Here is a 21,606-nt window from a genome sequence, read left to right as displayed (position 1 = left end):
ATAAAATTTAGAAATACATAGGATTGTTTTTAGTCTCCAAAACTAGAATCCTCCCACTTGGCTGTGAAAGGTGCCTATAAATTCTCCTTGCTCTATGGTGTAGACAAGAAGTCACTCATTGTGGTTCTCAAGTATCAAGGCCACATAACCAAGTGTTTTCTACCAATGCCTGACTCCCACTCCTCAGCAGGACACCCAGTTGGTTTTTTAGCATGGCCATCGATGCTGTATGTGGTGTAAGATGCATGCTCTTAGAGTATTTTAGTTCCCAGAAAGTTCTTCCTCACGGCACTTCCTGGGCTGGCACTGGCCCATGCCTTTGGGACCACATAGACTTCTTCCAGATGTGAGTTTCCTGAGGGCAGGAGCTGTGTCTTCTTCATCACCGTCTTCTGGACTACACAGAGTGCCTTGTACACCGCGATACAGCAGTTGGTGTGTGCATGACTGAGTGAAGTCACACATGCAATAGTCTCAGCTCAGCCTCGCCTGCTGGAATTTATAGAGCATTGCGCTAGTTCTACATCTATATAGCAAAGGACCCAACTTGCTCTGTCTCCCCTCATGGCCTTGCCCTCCCCACGTCTGGTTGAATTTTTTTTAATTTTTTTAAATTTTTTTGCTCTTAGTAAATTACTTTGTCTTTGAATGAAAGGCTGTTCTGTTGCCGGGAAGAATGGTTTTCATGGCCATGGTACTTTATCTGTTTGGGTTTTGTCTGTATTTGCAAAAAGACTCCCCCAGCATGTTCTTTGTTAGCCCCCATTAACCTCACGCGTTCACTGATTCATGATCTGGGGACCATGATAGTGTCCCAGTGACATGAGCCCAACAGAATCTTAATGGCTTGGGAAAAAAAAAAAGATTTCTTTCCTTGGTACAGTCCTTCAGGAAAAGGGTACTTGATAAAGTTAGCTGCTTTAGATAAGCTCCCCCAAAAAGAGGGGAAGCGTGTGGTGACATTGGCGCTGCCTCTGTCAAAGAGGGAGGAGACTAACGGTGCCTTGCTCCCGTGAGAGGGACCGGGTTCAGCCGTTAGTGCACAAAATCTGTTTAACTCATGACATTAACATTTGTGCAGTTATTTCTTTTCTATATGCGTGTGTACAGGGCAGAGGTCAGAGGACAACTTTGGGGCTTTGATGCTTTCCTTCTACCCACAGGTTCTGGAAACCGAACTCAGATGGTCAGGCTTGGCAGCCATGGCCCTTACCCACTGAGTCATCTCGCTGGCAGGGCAGCGCGTCCTTTGGTGGGAACTGAACTGCTTCTGTTACTGGAATGTAGAGTTGACTTTAAGAAATACACACTCATTTTAATCATTGGATATGTATTTTTAAATATGATACAACATTTTATTAACACCTGCTACTGGGCAAATTTTTTTTTTCCTGAGGCAGAGTTTCTCTGTGTAGTCCTGGCTGTCCTGGAACTCGCTCTGTAGACCAGGCTGTCTGCAAACTTACAGAGATCAACCCTGCCTCTGAGTGCTGGGATTAAAGGCACGTGCCTCCACCACCTGAAGGTCCTTTTGCTTCAGTACAGTCTCCGTCTGTCAGATTGACCTTGAAGTCGCCATCCTCCTGTCTCAGCCTCCTGAGTGCCAGGATTATGGGCTTGTGCCCCCGTACCACTGAGAATAGTGATGAGAAGATATGGCTGTGAGTCAGGGGCTAAATTCATCCAGCTTCCCAGTGATGGGAATCTTGAGAACTGGCGTACGACGAAGCCTGGTGACCGATGCGGTCTGATGGCAGAAGGCTCAGCGTTTAGGGAGAGGTGAGGAGCACATTTGAAGTGGTGTTGCTGAGCCTGGCCCAGTGGAACACGTGCCAAGAGCTAGAGCAGCAACCAGTGAGAGGCCTGCCCTGGGGACTTCTCTCTGAGGAGAGGAGGAAATTTGAGAAAAGAGGTTCGGGTGTTTGGACTGTGGACATGTAGTTGATGATAGAGTCCGAGCTTGCCGGGGAGGGAGAATGGAAAGGTGGAGGATTGGGAGCAGCTGGAAAAAACGTGTGGCCACAGAAGGATTAATGGGCAGAGCGCCAGGGCTGCCCAGCTACTTTTGTGGTGGTTATGCAAGCGTGGAGAAACAGGCACAGTGATATTGGCCCTGGAGCCATGAGAGTGGACGGTGTGGGGTCAGCTTAGGGCAGGGTAGTGTTAGGGCTCTCTGGCCTCCGGAACTGGACTTGAGAAACCTGTTACAAGTGCATGCACTGAAAAAAAAAATCTCTCCAAAGACAAGATTTCCCTAACTCCAAATGCTAGGTTTTGTGTGATATGAGTTCTTAGTGACTCAGTAGTCACTAAGAGCAAAGTAGTGATTGAGAAACTAGGAAATGTGAACCCAACCAAACCTTGTCTGTATATTCACAATGAGAAGTTACTCCACTGGCAAAGATAGCCGACACATATTTATGAAAACTACAGATTGATTTCCACTTGCATATTTTAAAATGAAGTGTATATTCTGAGAGGTATCTTCCATCTTTTGTTGGATTCCTGAGACACTGTGTAATGTGGTGTTTAAGAGCTCAGGCTTTGGCTTCACCCAGTCCGTGGAGATTCAAATCCCAGTTCCCCAGCTTGTTTGGCATCTAGACAAGTTAGGCAAGCCTTAGTTTTCTCTGCTATAAAATGCAGATAATAATGGGGTTGGCTTCCTAAAGATGCTGTGGGGATCAGTTGAAGTAGTCCGTGTGGGTCCATGCACGTAGTTCCTGGCACCTGGTCAGTGCTCCTGTATGGGACAACTGTTAGCGCTGTTCTCGTCTGAACACACCCAGTGTTCTCTGTGGCTTGTTAGCACACATTACTGCGGATCTTTCCTGTTGCAAGCTGTTTACATCACGTCGTCCTGTGGTATCCCCAAAGTCTAAAACTCCATAATCTCAAGGATGCGTTTTAACCAGCAAACGATATTTTTGTCTTTTACTTTCTGCATTTTGTATTATAAACTGGATTATTTTAAGCATCCTTAACTATACATGCCCCATGTTTGCTGGAAATTGCGTCTCCTTCTACTTGAGAATCAGGCACACATCTGTGTGATAGAACAGGAGAGCTGGCTGGAAATGCCCAAGAGTGAGGACACTGAGGGCTGGTGGGGTAGAAAGCACAAAAGGAAATTATATTAATTCTACTGTTCTGTGCGGATGGGAAGTTCATCCCCGTTAGTTCTCACTCATTGGGTAGGGAATGCCTTCAAAGTAGACTACTCGCTTGGGGTGTTCCCTGCTTCAGCTCTCCTGGATGTCAGTGATGGCAGAGTTCTGACCTCCCCCCCCCTCCCCTGACTTCCTGTCTCTTTGCCATCATGAAGGCCTGCACGTATGGTAGAAAGTTAACACGAGTTCCACGTAAAGTGTCTATAGGTCTTAGTTGATTGCCAGGGAAATCCTGATTTTTTTAATTGGTTTTTATTGAGCTCTATATTTTTCTCTGTTCCCCTCCCTGCCTCTCCCCTCCCCCCTCCAGCCCTTCCCCAAGGTGCCCATGTTACCAATTGACTCAGGAGATCTTGTCTTTTTCTACTTCCCCTGAGGATTTTTTAAAAATGTGTCTGTCTCTAGTATTCTGCCTGGACGCTGGGTGCTTCTCTTCTTTTAGGATCCTTGAGGAGCACAGCTAGGACAGTCAGTGCTCTCACGAGCAAGCAAGGCTTCAGAGTTTTGCCTTTGTTTATGGATTGCCCCATCTGGTTCTGTATTTGCTCTGCTGGTGAAACAGAAAGAATGTGTAAGCAGTACTTGGATAGTACTTCGATCGGTTTCTTTTCTTTATTATGGCACCCCCCCCCCACACACACACCCTGTGTTTATTTTAGCAAACCCAGAAAAAGCTCGGAATGTTTCCCCACAACCACTTGTCAAGGTAAGTAGGAAGAAATCTTCCTTTTGAAGAATCCAATACAAAGAGAGAAAAGCGCACACACCTGCTTCTTTAAGCCTGGTCTACAGAGGAGGAGAGAGTCTCCATCGTCTCCCTGTTCAGAGTTTAGGGAAGAAGCAGAAACTTGGAGTCTGACTCCTCTGACTCCTCAGGCCTCAAGAGTGTGCAGAGGAGCTGGGAGGTGGCTGTGCACACCTTTAATCCCGGCAGGTGTGGGTTCAGGGCCAGCCTGGTCTGCAAAGCAAATTCCAGGACAATCAGGGCTACATAGAAAAACCCTGTCTCGAAAAACAAAACAAAAGAGTGTAGAGAGGCTGGAGGTTGTATCTGGGCACAACGAGCCTTCCCTTCCCCAGCTCCCCTTTTCCTGCAGAGCCTACCCATGCAGGTCCTTCAGCTCCCTAGCAGATCTTCCTATAATACACTTTCCAGGAATCAGGCTTTGAGATTTATTATTATTATTATTATTATTATTATTATTATTATTATTAAATCTACCTTGCAGCTTTGGTCCACACTTGATTCAGCAGATGCTTCTTTTACTCTAGCAGGTTAGGAAATCCCTTGAGGATGGGCTGTCTTTTCAGGGGAATGTGGGAGCGTCCTCCTTCCTCTTAGCTAAGAATTCAATTGGATAGAAAGTAGGATATAAGTAAAATTACTATGCTTTCCATTTTTAAGCAGAAGCAAAATTATTTTTATTATGTTTTTAGTTGATAATTAAAGTACAATTCTCTCCCTTTTGAAATATGTTTATTATATAGAGCTAAATCCAGCTATTTAGCGGAGGTGTTTCCTCGTGTACTTATTTGTAGTGAGAACATTTAAAAACTGCTCTGGGAACAGATTGGCTCTGTCACTGTGAGGTCCAAGAGATGACTTGATCTTAGACCTTCTAAGTAGAATTTTGATCAGCGTTTCCTGTCTCGCCAAAGTTGACTTTATATACCTCTCAATAAAAAGGAATGGTGCCATGGCCGACTGAGTTAGGTGGTTAACTGACAAAAAATTAATCCCTTTAAAAGTCTGTTTGTTTTTTACCACCCTTTGTCACGGTGTGGGTGTGGTTATGTCATGGTATACAAGTGGAGATCAAACGGCAGCTTGTGGGGATTATTTGTTCTTTCCCAGGGATCGAACTCAGATTGCCAGGCTTGGCAGCAGGCACCTTCACCCACTGAGCTATCTCCAGCTAGCCTCAAGAGTTATTGAATGCTTTGACACAGCCTCACTTCTTCATTTTGCAGACATTCTCACCTTCTTTGGTTTCGGTACGGAGATCGTTCTTTGTCGTCCGTTCCCCCTCCCTCCCCAGTGAACGTAACCATCCTCTGTGTATCTGCCCCACTGCAGACTCTCGCCACCGTCCCCTGCAGCTCCACTTGCCTTCAGCCACTCGCTGGAATGGCTGTCACCACTCTATGAGAAGCCCGTGCTGCCTTTATCTACCCCCCCCCCTCCCAGCAGCTAGGCTTCATCCTCGTCAGGACCTCCAGCCATGAGTCCCAGGTTTGCCCTCCCTTCTGGGTGTCCTCGCCTCCACACCTGGTTGTTTCCCATCATGCATTTGTGTCTGTGCTCACATCCTGCTTCTTGTCTTCTTCACCCAAGGGCAAGCACAGTAACTTCAGGTGTATCTCCTAGCTCCGTGTTCTCCTCTTTCCCGAAAGGAAAACAAGTATTAGCATGTCTGTTCACAAGTTCAATTTCAGTAACTTTCATCTTCGTTAAAAAAAAAAATAGATTCCCCATTGGACAAACATTGCAACACCGAGAAGTCCAAGAACTGGAATTTCGATCTTAATCAGGCCTATAAACTCCAGCGTCTCCACACGGCAGTATAAAAGAATAAAACCAGCCAAGCATTGCACAATGAGAAGTGATAGGAATTGTGGGAAAGCGCACAGGGCACCACCGCTGTGCACAGCATACGTGCTGGCCCATCGTTTAGGTCGGGTGGAAACCAGTGCTGTGCAGGCACATCTATCCTCCACCTCTCTAAAGTGCATCAGTGATCTTCAAAAAATCAGATGAGCACTCGGGAGGCAGAGGCAGGCGGATCTCTGTGAGTTCAAGGCCAGCCTGGACTACAAGAGCTAGTTCCAGGACTACGAGCTACGGAGAAACCCTGTCTCAAAAAAATATAAATAAATAAATAAATAAATAAATAAATAAATAAATAAATCAGATGAGTTTGCAAAAAAACTTCTAGGTTCCTGGCCTGCTTGAAACGGAAGCAGAGTGGGTCCCAAACCTTGAGCCCCTGGAGGTTCTACTGAGATTGTTGCTGAAAGCAAGATTGTCTGGAGGCAGCAGCAGGTCTAAGAGACTTCAGAAAGAGCATCTCTAGTCTGTGATTATAGGTCACTTAATAGGACGTATTTTCATTAGTACTTAGTAATGCAGACAGTGAAATCAAGAAAAGGATTAGTTCCTTTAAAATTTATCCATAAAATATATCTGAAAGATTGAGAAGTGTTTCAGTTGAATTTAAGAATGGAGTTGGTGAAGTGGCTCACTGGCTAAAGGTGCTTCCACCCAGCCTGACAGCCTCAGTTCAGTCCCAGAACCCCCACCCTGAAAGGAGAGGACCAATTCCCCAAAGTTGTTCTTTGACCTCTACGTGTGTGCTGTGCCTCATGTACACCCACACAGTGCACATCCATCCATCCATCCACTCCCACATAAGTAAATGAATGTAATTAAAACAAAAATAAGCTTAAGTCGCGTGGTGGTGGTGCACGCCTTTAATCCCAACACTCAGGAGGCAGACAAAGGTGGATCTCTAAGTTTGAGACCAGCCTGGTCTACGGAGTGAGCTCCAGGATAGTCAGTGATACACAGAGAAATCCTGTCTCAAAATACTAGATAGATAGATAGATAGATAGATAGATAGATAGATAGATAGAATAAAAATAAATAAAACAATAATAGTAACAATAAAATAAACTTTAAAAATAATGTCAAAAGAGAGAACATGCAAGGCCCTGTGTTCCACAGCTCAGCCAAAACAACAAAACAAAACAAAAACACAACCATGTAGCACGAATAATAAAAACCCAGAGACAGACATTGGGGTTCAACCTAAAGATCAGAAAAGCAAAACGGCCAGACACTAGAGAGACCTTTTATCTCTACCAAATTTTCAGACCGAAGGAGCGAGACCTGTCTCCATGAACCCTTAAACTCCGCACTCCAATGAGTTCCTGTCTCTTCTCCTTATAGTCTTCTCTTCGCCCAGCCATACCGCTCCTGTCTCCACCTCCCTAGTGCAGAGATTAAAGACATGGGATCCCAAGCGCTGGGATCACCTTTGTGTGAGCTCTGTTTCTCTTTTAGACAGATTCGATCTTGTGTAGCCCAGGGTGGCCTTGAACTCGCAGAGACCCGTCTGTGGTGTGTCACCACTCCCTGGCCTGTGTGGCTGACTGGTATCGCTGCTTTGCTCGCTGGTCTTCAGGCAAGCCTTATTTATTAAAACACAAATAACATATCATTATACAACCAAACAAGTTATGTCAGGAGTTCCTTTCTAATAAACTTTAAAACTTCCTCATTTGTGTTCTTCATAATAAAGCATAGTGACGTTCACCCTTAATTGCATGATGAGAATTGGCTGATAATTTCCAGGTTTCCACAACACATTGTTGGGTGGGATGCTCTTCCCAGAGAGCGTGTCTGAATGAGGCAGATTTAAACCATGTTTGCGACTCATTTCTGGCACCTCATAGCGGCAATGCTCCTCCTTCCTAGGTTATGTGAAGACATCAAGTTCTATAAAGACCTCCCCTGCCTCAGGGTGATGTGCCTGTCGTTCTTCACACTGTGGAGGGAGAGCCAGGGTGGTGGATGTCTGTACATGTGGTAAATGGAGAGACATGACCAGACTCCAGCGTCTAAATCTTTGTTGTGGCCGAAGACCTACCCCAAGAGGTTTTTCTGGTGTTTTATATAGTGATAGTCAGGATACTCTGAGCCCTAATGCACGTGATCTGCAGCCAGCTGCTGCGTCTGCCCCTTCAGAGACAGAGAACTTGACTATTTAGTAGGTCTTAAGATTGATTATATTTCATCACAGTTTGAGGCAGGGTCTCATGTAGCGCTCAATTCACAATGTGAGTCGCAGATGGTTTTGAACTCCTCATCCTCGGCTGTTGTTTTTAAGGGGATCAGAATCACGTGCTTTTAGAGCGAGAGCTGAATTTAGTAACATTAACGGATTTAGCCGTGGGAGCGAGAACTAGCCACAGGCTCTCACGGGCCAGCTTAATATTCTGAGGTGCTTTCCTTCTCTCTAGTTTTCTGTTCCAACTTTGTCGTAGAGAATCCGATTGGAAAAAAACCAACAGGTGGCAAAAATGGAAATCTTTTACATGTTGGCTGCAGAGGACTTGAACCCCAGGGAGCCACAAGCACGTGTGTAGAGGGGCAGGTTCTGAATACAATGACTTTACAGTGTCAGGAAACGCATTGGGCTGCAGAAGGTAATTGACAGAGATTCCTTGATGGTGACAGAACTCTTAATGGTCCGGCTCAGCCCGGACGTTAGTGGTAATTATGATCGCTCACCATCATTTTTGTATTTACATCACTTGAACTTGCTTTCTCTCATCTTTCATTCAAGGAATTATATCCTTTCCTGTTTTTTCCTTCAAATACTATAAAACTAATAGTCCTAGGAGTAGCTGTACTTAAATGTTGGGTGTATGCTGCCTCAATTGTATATTCTGTCCAAGGGTCTATGACATAATAGACCCTTCAGTACAGAAATGGTAGATTACATCAATTAGGGTCCAGTTAGGAGACCGCAAGATAGTTAACCACTAAAAGACTGCAATGGGGCTGGAGGGATGGCTCAGTGGTGAAGAACACTGGCTGCTCTTCCAGAGGTCCTGAGTTCAATTCCCAGCCACCACACAGCGGCTCACAGCCATCTGTAATGAGATCTGATGCCCTCTTCTGGCGTGCAGGCGTACTTGCAGAAAGAGCCCTCGTATACATTAAAACAATAAATAATTTTAGGAAAGACTGTATGGAGAAAGACACAGCACTATATTCACCACCTAGGAAAATCAGAGGGAGCACAGTGATACCTGTACAGTGGGGGAAGCCCCGGCCCCAATCCTGGAATCTGGGTCTCATCTGGGAGGATGATGTGGTATAGCCCCCTGGGTGGCGGGAGGCTTTGCTGTGGTATACCTTTGAATTCCTAGGCTGTCGTTGCCACGTGGGAGGCTGCCTGCTTGGAGGGGTGGAGCTGGAGCCAGCCTTGGAGAAGCTTTTCACAAGGCGCTGATAAGACTCACCGAAGGGTGTGTAACCACGGCTCTTGCACCTGTTGCAGGCCACTGGAGGGAAAACCACCACCCGAGAAATATTCTTCCTTTGCCTGTGCCTCGTGCGTCTTCAGCACCATTTATTGACACGGGCCGACGTGGTGCCATCTGGCAGAGAAAAGTTATCTATAGAGATATTATGAATCAGAGCAAAAGGTGCTGGGTGCAATGCTGTGCCTTTTGCTTCTGCACACACCCTAGGCGTGCATTTGGACTGCCACACACCAGTGACACAGGTCTACGCCTTCGCCTGTGGAGATCAGCTGTCCTTTGCACAAGTGAAGTTCTCCTCGCTTCCCCAAAATGAGTGGGTCATTGAGCATCACAGAGATAGGAACCACCCTCCCCTTCAGTCCAAACCCATGTGTCTAGAGGAGGCAGTGGTTGAAACAAAGCGTATCTAGTTCTTCCCGTAGACGAGCCAGAATCGCCTGTAGCTGTTGCTCCTCAGCTGGCCCTGTAACAGAGTCTGCCGTGAGCCAGCCGCTCCACTTTGCTGCTTGAGGGGAGGGCTGTGTGGTGCATGGTGAGTTTGGCTCAGTTAATCCCACTGCTATGAGACAATTGCCTCACTTCCTGTGCTGTGAGTGGTTTCCGTCAGCAGCAGCCGGCCGTGGAATACTAAGACGGTGGATGAGGCATTCGGCAAGGCAGGGGACGAAGAATGTCGGCAGCACAATCCTGTCAAGGAGCTGTGTTTGTGTTGGTGAAGATAAATTCCTCCCCCCGTGCCCAGTGCCCTTTACATGTCCCCTGGGGAATGGTGACGGTTGGGCTCAAAATCCATTAGCAGACTCGATAGATGTATTCACCAGGACCAGCGGACGGTTCAGCCCTTTACATGAAAGTTGCATTTAGTAACCCTGTCTGTGGTCCCCAGCCTTGCTATCGCGGCCACTCTGTTTTCAGGCCCATGGAGCATGGGACCGCTGGGAAAGAGCCTGGGTGACACCTGCAGAGCTTGTCATATACTCTCACTGGATGCCTGGACCCTCCCCTGCCATGGATACCCTCTGAGCCTTCCACATGGGACACGGTCTCCCTGGGGTGGAAGGTCTCTACATACATCTTCCCAGGTTCTTTGACCCTTTGACCCTCCTCGTCTGATCCTCACCCATCAGAGTGCCTGTCACCCAGCCAAACTGTAAGCGCTCGGCCGGCTGCAAGTTAGCAGAAAGTCAGAGTTTGGGTCATTTCACATTCCAGAGCAAGTGAGTCACCAAATAAATTGTCAAAGTCCTGCTCTCTGGGAGGACCTTCCTGAAGTGCTATTCCGTGGGGTCATCCCTAACTGGGATAGAACGCTCAAGATAAAGTGTTTTCAACCAGTTAGTACCAGCACATCACACAGGACCACTTCGAATTTGAGCTCACGTTTGATTCTTCCGCTAATTGTTGTGGGGATGTGGGGGACCTAGAGCTGATCCAAGGCTGTTGGTTCGTAATCCTTGAAGTTCTGAGTAGTCCGCCTTCTTGCTCTCTCTGTCTAATCAATGGCAACAGGTTTGTTTGGTGATGGCCTGGAGGGTTTGTGCTGTACCCTGGGTGACCTCACCTCACATTCCTTTCCATCAGAGGGTCCTGGGCCTTTCAATTGGCCAGTGCCTAGAAACTGGGCATTATGCTCTCATTCTCCACTGAGGTGACTTAGTGGCTGTCAAATATAACAGTTTTTTGCTTATTTTCTTTTTTTTTTTTTTTTTTTTTTTTTTTTTTTTTTTTTTTGGTGGGTTTTGNNTTTTTTTTTTTTTTTTTTTTTTTGGTTTTTCAAGACAGGGTTTTTCTGTGGCTTTTGGAGCCTGTCCTGGAACTAGCTCCGTAGACCAGGCTGGTCTCGAACTCACAGAGATCCGCCTGCCTCTGCCTCCCAAGTGCTGGGATTAAAGGCGTGCGCCACCATCGCCCGGCATTTATTTTCTTTCTTAATGATTTATTTATTTCTATTTTACATTCATTGGTGTTTTGTCTGCATGTCTGTGTGAGGGAGTCAGATCCCCTGGAGCTGGAGTTACAGACAGTGGTGAGCTCTCAGGTGGATTTTGGGAATTGAACCTGGGTCCTCTGTAAGAACAGTCAGGGCTCTTCTTAACCACTGAGCCAGCTCTTCAACCCTTTTGGTTTGTTTTCTAATGTGTCGATAAGGCAACCTTCTAATACGTTCCACACTCATTTTATTCCTGGGAAACAGGATAAATTAGTTCCCAGTGGATATTCCTGTGGGCTTAAGCATTTGGTTAGTACATCCTTGCTGCCTTTGATGCTAAGTGTATCAACTCTGTCTTCGGTACCTAGCCTCTGCTTTTCTGATAGATGTAATCATGCCTAAAGAAACCCTGAAGTGTTTGCTGGCATATCCTTTGATCATATCTGGTCTACAAAATAAAATGCCATGAACTTTGAAGAGATGTGGTGACCCCCTGATGCATGCATTTCTTAGGGTCTCAATGCAGGGAGTGTCTCCGGTCCTTCTCAGGGGTGTACTTTTGAGATAGTGGTTGAGGTGTAACGTAGTTTCATTTCCTGTTGCTGTCATAATACACCCTGACAAATCAACTTAGAGGAAAACGTTACCTCACAGCTCTAGGTTATGGTCCATCGTAAAAGTCATGGTGTCAGGTGTCGGGAGTTTGAGGGAGTTGGTCATAGCATGCCCGTAGTAAGATATAGAGCCAGGAATACATGCGCACTTGCGCTCAGCTCGCTTCCTCCACTCTTCCACAGTTCACAATCTTCTGCTTAGGGAATGGTGACATCCACAGTGGGTGGTGGCTCTTCCTACCCCAATCTAATCAAGACCAGCCCACCCTACCACCCCCCTGTTGCAGACGTTCCCACAGACCAGCCTGATGCAGACAGAGTCATTGAGACTCTCTCCCCGTATGATTCTAGATTATGTCACGTTAACGATGAGAACGAACCATCCCAGGCCGGTACATATGTAGTCATACATGGTTCATCTCGTCAACAGTCATATATCCCTATGCCTTTGGATTTTCTCCAATGGAGGTCTGGCATCTCAGTCTCATGACATGTTGACTACATCGAGTTCAAGTTTCAGTCAGCTAGCCATATAAGCTGTTAGAGATGCTTCCAGCTTTCAGAGCCAAGACATTTCGCATTAACCCTGGCATCTGGTAAATGCATTTTCAGTCACGAAAGCTGCTTCATCTATGCATATTCCCTGTTCTCCTTCTAACAGCACTGAGATTTCCTAAACACATTTCCACATTGTTTGTTTATTTGATTTTGTGTGTGTGTGTGCGTGTTACTTCCTTCTCTGTTGAAGCTATGTGCCCCTAGAGCATGTTGAGATTGAAAACAGTAACTGGTTATGACAAATCCTAAAGGGACAGGCACCTCCCTCCCTACTAAGTGGTATCTACTCCAGGGGAGGCTATGCAACAAAAATTTCCCAACAAAGGATGACTAGTTTTTTTGAGAGGTACAAGAGTAAGCTGTTTCCATGGTCTAGGTACCCACATAGTTTCTTTGGGGGCTGGACTTGCTGGTTCCATCATGAAACAAACCAGATGCCCCTCTTCCGGCTTCTAGTGCCCTTCTTTCCCATAGTTAGTGTACTAACTCTCACGAGACACTCGCTGGGATTCAGAATTCAACAGATTTGTAATCTAGCCATGCAGAACACTATTTTTTGGTTTCTGGCAAGTTGAGCCCCATGACTATGAGAAATGAAAGCCGAGGCAGAAGCTGTCGGGCAGGTTTTGGATCATCACTTGGCATGGGGGTTAATGGTTGTTTTCTTTTTAAAAGAATTTTTCTTAAAGATTTTTTTTTGTAGAAGTGGTTTTGCCTGCTTGTGTATATGTACACCACATATGTGTCTAGTGCCTGTGGAGGTCACACGAGTATCAGATCTCTTGGAACTGGAGTTAGAGGCAGTTGTGAGCAGCCCAACATGAGTACTGGGAATCAAACTCAGGTCCTCTGCAGAGTGGCAAGCACTCTAACAACTGGGCCATCTCCCGGCCCCACAGTTGTTTTCCTTGAGTAACTGCTTCTTTGCATCCAAAAGGATTCTTACAAACCCATGTTGCCTGTTCTAAGAGTCCAGGACAGAAGTTTTGGTGGCTCCAGTACTTCATCGAAGCTCACCACAGATGGTAACTGGCTGAATTTGAGTCTACTTTGAAGTCTTCCATTCCCCATTGGCAGGGAATGGGTACCACATTCCAGTCAAAGGTCACAGCCAAACTAACCCCAAAGTTCTCTTCTTGAGAATATCTCTGGGAATATCAGAAGACAAATCCTACATTGCTCAGGTTCAGCCAGGATAATTGGTATAGAGAATTATCAGCTGGTAAAGGTGGCTACCAAATGGGATATAGCAGACTCAGGAATACAGGGGTCACAGATATAGAGAGCAGGTATAAGCTCTAGCATTGATGAAGCATCTTCAAAGATGAGCAGATGTGGGGGAAGGCCCAGGCCCAGGCTGTGGCTGAGACTCTTAAAGAGGCTGTGGCTATGAATGGACCATAGAGGAGTTGGTTAGCATCCCATGGGCTGGGGGCGGTTCCCAAGCCCCCGCTAGGGTGCTGGTGACATTGGTCCAGAGCTGGTAGCATATCACTACCATCAGGTTGTGATATGCTACAGCTGGGATACAAGAATCCAGCAGCTAGGGAGTCAGAAGAACTTGCTGGAAGATGCGGTACATGAGGTCCCCTTCACTTTGCTGGCAACAGGGCTGAAAGGGAAGGAAAAGACAGCAGGGACCAGAGAGTCTCTGTGATGACCTCTCATGCCTATGGTAGCAAAACCTGCAATTATAACAATGGACAGGAAGAAATGTCCACAGGGTCTGGCATAGGTACCACACAGGAGGCCACAGTGTAGACTCAGAACCAAGGGGCAAATGATTCATTCCTGGCACATTTTATAAAGTAGAAGAAATGAATATGTTGAAAAATCCCTGTGTAGTTGTTATTTAACACATTCTATGGAAGATTCATATGTTGGATCCACTCTGAAAAATACCCCTTGTGCAAGGTCACATGTATTGCTCTCTAAGACATTCTTGGCTGGTATTTCAGCCTCCTTTCACATGGCTAGAAACCCTGGGACTGAACAGGAAGAACTCAGAGCCTCAGAGCTCCTACTGTGGGGAGTCCATCCCCCTTGACACCACATCAAGGCGAGGAGCGGGGGCCCTCCAGTAGCCCCGCAAGCTTTCATGTGCTTCGCCCCCCTGTCTCACAGTAAGCTGCCGTGCCTGCGCTTTGAAAATAGAACCTTACACTATGGAATGCGCCAGCATTTCCTGTCGAGCCCTCAAGCCCATCAGCACACCGAGGAGTGGAAGGGAAGGTGCGTTTCATTCCAGGGAGGCTCCTCAGAAAGGCCTGTCTTTGTTTCCTTGTCATTTGTTAAATTGAAGGGCGTACGTTTCCCCCCCGGACTGTGTTTCAGTATGCTGTCCTTTATAAGAGCAGGAAATTATACCACGGGAATGATTAAGAACAACCGCTTTGAAGGATTGTAATTACATTTCTTTATTCTTAATGCAAAGAAAGAGGCATTGTTTCGAAATACATACATTTAAAAAGCACCCAGTGTGGTGATTTTGCCAGTAGCACGTAGTAGGATTTATATAACTCGGAGTGACTATAGGAATGTGAGAATTTCATGCTAGGAAGCATGTCAGGGGAAAGACTGATAAGCATAAGGTAAGAACATGCCATGGTCTCCAGGTGGTGTCCAAGTTCAGAAAGAATGGAACTTTATGAGGATTCTCATTCCTGTTTTTATGTCACTTCCCAGCAAAGAGGTGTAGGGACTGTTTGGGGTGCAGAATGCCCTTACCATCTCGCTGGGAAGGCTTAGCAGAGCAGGGTAGCCATCCAGATAGGCAGTGCCCACCCAGCTCAGGCCAATGCTGGCCTCAGTCTCCCACCAGGGCATTCGAGTTCTCTGGATCTCAGGGGGTGGAACCAGAGCCCAAGGGCAATTCTCACTGTGCCGGTCCTGCGGTTTTAGAATGGACACTTATTTCCTTACCAAACCACAGTCCTGTTTGGCTTGGTTTTGTGGTTGTCTTCACCACACAACAGGAAATAGGGACTCGTGTTGTGACCACTCCGTAAACATAAGGACTGCGATTACCAAATGAATACCGCGGTCACAGGAAAGCAGCTTTCCTCTGGGGAGGACCACCCGGCAGCCACCACCCCGCTGATTACCTCAGGATGTCCAGAAGAGCTGAGACATATCCATGGGAGGAGAACCACTTACCTCCTCCGTTTCCTTCTTCACTTCAGAAATTTATTTAATTATGATTTAAACATTTAATTAACAATTTGCTGCCTTCTCGGGCCTTCTGAGATTCGCCATGCTGTTCCTAACAAGGACAAAACGGGAGGGGAAGGGCCTTCATGTCACTCCTCTGAAGCTTCAGACACAGGGATTGCACTCTTTTGAGGATCCTGGTGAAGAGATGACATTTCAAATTCAGGGCCTCAGCTATAAACAGATCTGGTTTCATTTGGAAGAGTTTTGGCGGGGAGGGAAGCCGATGAGAAGCAGCTGGCGTGGGAGATGAGGAAAAGCTTGCTACGTTTCTGCTAAAACGGACCAGGTTTGGGGGATCTTTTTTTTAAAAATATTCAAATCGCCTAATTCCTAAATGATATGGGAGTGGAGTTAGTTGGAAAGGAAAATGCTAATTCCAGAATGTGTGTGTTGGTTGGAAACATGTTGGGGAGATCTAATCTAAATTAGAACAGAAAGAGTAGCAGATTAAACCAGTAGCTCTACAGTGTGCGCGTGCGGATGAGAATTAACACGACTGTCTCTTGGCTGGTCTTGTCTGACACAGGGACACCCTCTATGAGTTTGGACGTGATTGCCAAGGCAAGGATGATAAAGTGCAGGGCAGTGAGTTTGTGAGCCCCAAGTCCTCTGGTCAATCTGGGATCGAACTAAAACTCCGCTGGTATTCACTTGGCCTCTGGCATGCATATTCTTCACTTTCTCTCTCAACTGAGGCATCCCTAGCCTGAGCTCATATCCTCTGCCAGCTCCTCCCACAACCTCTTAACATATTTCTTTGTGACGGACAAGTTAAATATCATGGCTTTATGTTAAGACAAAAGCACGCCTTATGAAATACATTGTCCCCCCCATCACGTTACTCTCAACTTCTGTTCCTGCTAGACGTCACCTCTGTTATTTTCTATGGTAGATTTCTAGTTTGTCTTCCAAGAAATGATGTTGAGTAACACAGCTGCAGAAAACTGTGTGACAGGGCGGCACATGGAAAAACATTAGGGTCAAGCCGACCTTAATCAAATGCTCCCATGCTGTTCTTGGGATCATTTCTCCCACAACTACTGGGAGGCTCCGTTTCAGATCCTGGCGGTGGGACGCTGGGAGAGGATTCGTTCCTGGAAGTCCAGAATAATAGATCACTTCCTACTCGGTCAGAATTCCTGTCAGATTGCTCTAAGTAAGAGCCCGTTGTATCTGTGGTCATTTGAAAATGAAGCAATTCCAAACGTGTTTGATAAAACCCAGGAACTGAATTTTGCAAATCGTAAACATTGAGATCAAATTGTAGAGTTTTGTAAGGCTACGAGGCCACCTAGAGCACCTTCTGCCTGCTAAGTTCATTCCCTTTTAGCGCAGTCTGGCAAGGTGGGCACTGCACTGTGCTACTGACTGTATGGTGGCTTTGCGTGCACTACCAAGGAATACTGCCAGTGAAAACTGTATGATCCTTAGTTATCATACAAAACAATTTTAGCGACACCAGAAGAAACACTCGTCATAGAATCTGCAATACAGGGGCCCTAAAGTGGTTTTACCACTGAAGAACTCAGGACTGAAGAAGTCAATAATCCCCAAAGTTTTCGGGCAGCAGAGCTGAGCCCCAAGCTTGGTTCCCTGGCTGCAGGCCTGAGGTTTACTAGTTACATTTGTGCTTCCAGAGACAAAATCCCATTAGGAAAAGCGATGTGGAGATATTTGGAAAGGAAACTTCATTAGGTAGGTTATTTGAATTTGAAATATGAAAAGCACGTAAAAATTGCCAATTCTAGAATTCAAAGTTATAATCAAGACCCACTTAACTAAAGTGGAGTCAAGAACACAGGGATAAATACACTGTTATAAAAACGGGGAAAAGAAGTGAAGGAGCATTTCACAAAAGAATAGATTATTCGCTGTTAATATAGAGAGAGAGCAAACATAGCTAATATCTACCGAGCCTGGGAAACAGGCATTGTCTTCATTGTTGGCGATCGCAAATTGCCAGTTCTGAAGAACATGCGTTATCTGTTGGAATGTTCATACTTTCTTGGCCTAAACATTTCACAGTTAATTATATACCCTAGTCATGGGCAAACAAATACACCTGGGAAAAGCGGAACAATGCTCATGTTACCTTTTTTTTTTTTTTATGAAATATTCAACACAACCTAAATTCTGTTCAGGATTGAGTAAATAAATTCCGGTATCCTCTGCCCATGAACCGGGTTTGGGAAACAGTGGCTTTGACCAATATCTGCTAGCATAGAATCATGGCTGTTACATATTTTATAAAACATCGGTAGACAACACGCATTGCTTTAGCGAAGAGCAGCTCGGAGGTGGTCCCTGGTTCAGGTCTCAGGAAGGGTGATGAGCAGGGCAGGGGGTTGTAAGCTGACAAGGAATGGGAGCGTTCACATGGTTATCCTCGACTCTGAAATGAGTTGCCTCTCCTGCCTGGTTGTTTCATCTGTAACGTGAGACACCTGTGGTTAAAACTTTCTGGTTCAAAACGTAAATGCAGACTTTAAGATGTGCAGAATTGCCTATGACGGGGGAGTGTCCCTCCTGTGTATGCCCCTAAACCGCAGGGACTGGAATGCTGGGGTGTGATTGGTCAGGAAAAGCAGTAGCGACTTCCCTAGGAGAGTGCTCCTTCAAGGACAGATTGCGTTTCTGCCCTCGCCTGTTTTTGTCCTGGCTGCTGGTGGTCATTGCCACCAGCACGTCATGTACACAGAGTACCACTGTATCGGTGTACAGCCAGCGCTCTAGTGACAGCAGGGTTCAGAAGGTGTCACGGCTTTCAGATGTACCAGACGTCTACAGAAACAAATAGTTTTAACTACACAAATATGGTGCTTCTAAAAAGCAGATTTTGATGTATTTATGGGCACCTTGGAAACAATGTGCACGCAGCCTGTGAGAGAATATAATTATGCCATGGAGTGGGAACGTTTGTGTCTTCGTGCAGGTAAAAACCTTGCCTGTCTTCTGGCTTGGTGAAAACGGCAGAAACAGCAGCAGCCCCAGATCTCAAATCATCTCCGTGCATGTTCTCATTTGTTTTCCTGCGCTGGCTTTTCTCCACTCGAGAGGAGAAGGCTTTGTCTCCGGGGAGTCAGAGACGCCTGTGTGCCTTAGAGAATATAAAGGAGATTAAGTAACATACACACACATAAAGTTATATGTATAGTAATTGACATTAGGTGCTCCATTAAACAATGAAATGCCACGGAATACCAGTTCTTCAGGACTTGTTGCCATGGATACCCAGTGTGATGGAGATGGGGAAAGAGTTGCTTAGGAATTCGCCAATTTCCTTTTGAGGTGATGCGAAAAATAAACTATACAGAGGTAGGAGCCATTAAACCATTCCTATATGTGTGCGGTTTTCAAAATAGTTAAAAGGAAAACACATGTTTCAAAAAGAATATTAATTTGTGGCCGTTGCTTAATATTGTTTATTGTTTTATAAGCCAAAGGACTGGGCAGTCTCCCCTTAGCTATGTGACATAGTAGATACATTTGAAAGGAAATATTTTAATCAAAGATGAGTAAAATCCAGCAAATAATGGAGAAATCTGAAAGGATGGCGGCCCGTCAAGCAGCAAGCGTCTTTTAGGGACACTCAGTGGCCTCTGAATTGATGACAAAGCAAACTCTGGGAACAGAGCTGGTTTAAGACAACTACAATGTGACGGAAGCAGGGCACAAGATGGCAGCTAGGACTGGGGAGACAGCAACTGATAAAGCCTTGCCATGCAAGCATGAGAACCCGAGCTCGGATTCCCAGGACGTCAAAGAGCAGGGCACAAGGGCCACAGCGTTTAATTGTAATCCTGAACTGGGAGGTGGAGACAAAGAGGATACACATGGCTTTCTAGCCGGCCAGCTAAGCTGAATCCGTGAGTTTGGGGTTCAGTGAGAAACCCTGCCTTGAAATTAAGATGGAGAATGATTGAGGAAGGTCTCTACCTCTGGGACACACACATGCCATCACACACCCACACAGGCACACACAGAGGTCAGCTCACTGGTTTGATGTGACTTTTATATATTTCCCCATTTTTACAGGCAGTTTTCAACGGGTATTAGATGTCTAGTGCTTTGATTTCTGGAACTAGCCATGACCTCACCCCCAAACCACCCTGGCAGAAATCTCATGGCGAATCCAATGGGTTCTACAACAAAGCCCCCAGGATGGAAAAGCACTCTGATTGGCTGTCTGTCACCCTTTGATCACCAGGGTTAGCTTGTCTGATCACAGTGGCTAGGTAACACCTCTTTCCCTCATCCCTCCACGTGTCTCCTGACGCTGGCTGAAGAGTGTAGTCTTTCCTAGTGGAAGAGGATCGTTCCTTGGTCAAGGGTCTATGTGCAGCTCACCTGCCTGCTAGGACCTCCAAACTCTCAAAGAAAGTCTTTAGGGACTAGAAGAACTCTATTTTGGGAGTCTTTTCCTCCTGAAGGTATGGGTGTTCACTAGCTGTTCCCAACCATGTGAGCTTTGTCAATAATGGAAACAGTTTTTAAAGTCCCGCTTCCCTCCCCACTGCCCTTAACTCAGGCTACCATCGCCACCCGACAGCTTGTAGCTGTTCCTTTCTGATCCCTCTGCCTCGGGGATACCACATTTAAGACAAGGGAAAGCCAGATCGGGCCATGCCAGGTTTGGCCCAGACCTCTGATGACTCTCCACATCTGCACCAAAGAAATCCTCAGTCCTCCATCAGGCATTTATGCCCTTTAAAAACATCAACCCCCAGCCAAAGTTTTCTTTCTCTGCTCCTTCCCTCAGGGCGAGGATGAGCATGGGGGAGGACAGACAATCTCCAAGCGGGCAGGGTGTGATCTTCCTCCTCCCGAGCTATCAGAAGTTGTCTTTACAGCACCCCTTCTTCATAGCTGCACTGCTTCCTGGGTCCAGCCAGGTGACACCAGAAGAAGAAACCCCCGTCGAGAAAATCCCTCCAGGATTGGTTTGTGGGCAAGTCTGTGGGGCCTATTCTTGATGAATTATTGATATGGGAGGGCCCAGCCCCCCGGCCCACTGTGGGAGGTGCCATTCCTGGGCACATGGTGCTGGCTTAAGAAGGCAGACAGAACGAGCAATGGAGAGCAAGCTAGGAAGAGTGCTAGTAAGCAGTGTTCCTTCATGGTCCCTACTTAATCCCTCTCACCAGGCTCTGGCCTTGATGATGGAGTGTAACCGTGAGCCCTGTAAGCCCTTTCAGCCCCAGGTTGCTGCTTACAGTCGCGGTGTTAGTAAGAACAATAAGAAGCCAGTTGAAACAACAGCTGCCCTGCCCTCTCTCTTCCCAGTGGAAGAACATTTTCCCTGTGTGTTTTCATGGGTGTCTTCCTCCACAGAGCCTTTGTCCTGGGGGTGCTTGGGCCACTCTCCCATTTCTAGTTAGATGCCCAGGGTAGTATTACAAGACCAGGCTCCGAAGTGTTTGCCCTCAGCTTGAATCTGCCTCACCTACACCACTTCCTTAGCTTTGTGACCCGAGACCAGTACTCAGCCGTTATCAAATCTCACATTCTTCATTTACAAAATGGCCAATCATATAGGCTTGTTAAGGGAACTACTCTAGTGCCCGAGAGGAATTTTACTCAGTGCCTAGCACATAGGAATATTAAATACATATAAAAAATGTACATGTGCCCCCCCACACACACACAGCTGAGAATCTAGGGATTTGTGTGTGCTAGGCTTTTCTCTCTTCTTTTTGCTTCTAAACTCCCTTCCAAATTATACTTTACAGATAGTAATAAATGTCTTTATTGACTTTGAAATGTGATTTTTTTTCTTTATGTACAGCCCTGAATAAGTGTTTCTCTGAGAAGTTGGTGATAGCAACAGATAAAATTTAGACTGCCTGCCTCTCTGTGCATCCCAGAATGCCTCTCAACCCTTAATTCTCTTGCCTCTGCTTCTCAAGTGCTGGATTTATGGTCTTGCGCCACAATAACCATTTTAGGGGATAATCTTTTTGAATGCTTTCTCCAGCCCTCCCCCATATTTTACAATTAATAGTACATATTTTTAATTTTATTCTGTAAATTTATGAGATAGCTCAGTAGCAAAGCACTGTAAACTTTT

The 21,606-nt window shown here is 46.1% G+C and overlaps 1 protein-coding gene and 1 long non-coding RNA gene across 5 annotated transcripts in view; one reads left to right on the top strand and one right to left on the bottom strand.

Annotated features, from left to right (window-relative positions):
• The window catches only part of Map3k20 (mitogen-activated protein kinase kinase kinase 20), a 147,074-nt gene that overhangs the window by 22,420 nt on the left and 103,048 nt on the right, over positions 1 to 21,606 (top strand). The gene's annotated exons all lie outside the window — the stretch shown is intronic.
• Positions 1,334 to 6,027, bottom strand: LOC126488186 (uncharacterized). 2 transcript variants are annotated; one of them, XR_007588606.1, is made up of 5 exons: positions 5,440 to 6,027; positions 4,393 to 4,512; positions 3,938 to 4,128; positions 3,506 to 3,717; positions 1,334 to 3,103 (listed from the first exon to the last, which is right to left on the bottom strand). It is a non-coding gene; the product is annotated as an uncharacterized lncRNA (long non-coding RNA). The 2 variants fall into 2 exon arrangements; XR_007588605.1 differs by lacking the exon at positions 1,334 to 3,103 and having other exon boundaries at positions 3,110 to 3,720; positions 5,440 to 5,839.

This window comes from Alexandromys fortis, unplaced genomic scaffold (genome assembly GCF_014885135.2).
Source record: "Alexandromys fortis isolate MF-2015 unplaced genomic scaffold, M_Fortis_MF-2015_v1.1 scaffold_8_9099976_23576923, whole genome shotgun sequence".
Taxonomy (NCBI): Eukaryota; Metazoa; Chordata; class Mammalia; order Rodentia; family Cricetidae; genus Alexandromys; species Alexandromys fortis.
The sequence above is the reverse complement of the archived record's forward strand: the minus strand, read 5'-3'. Positions and strand labels throughout refer to the sequence as shown.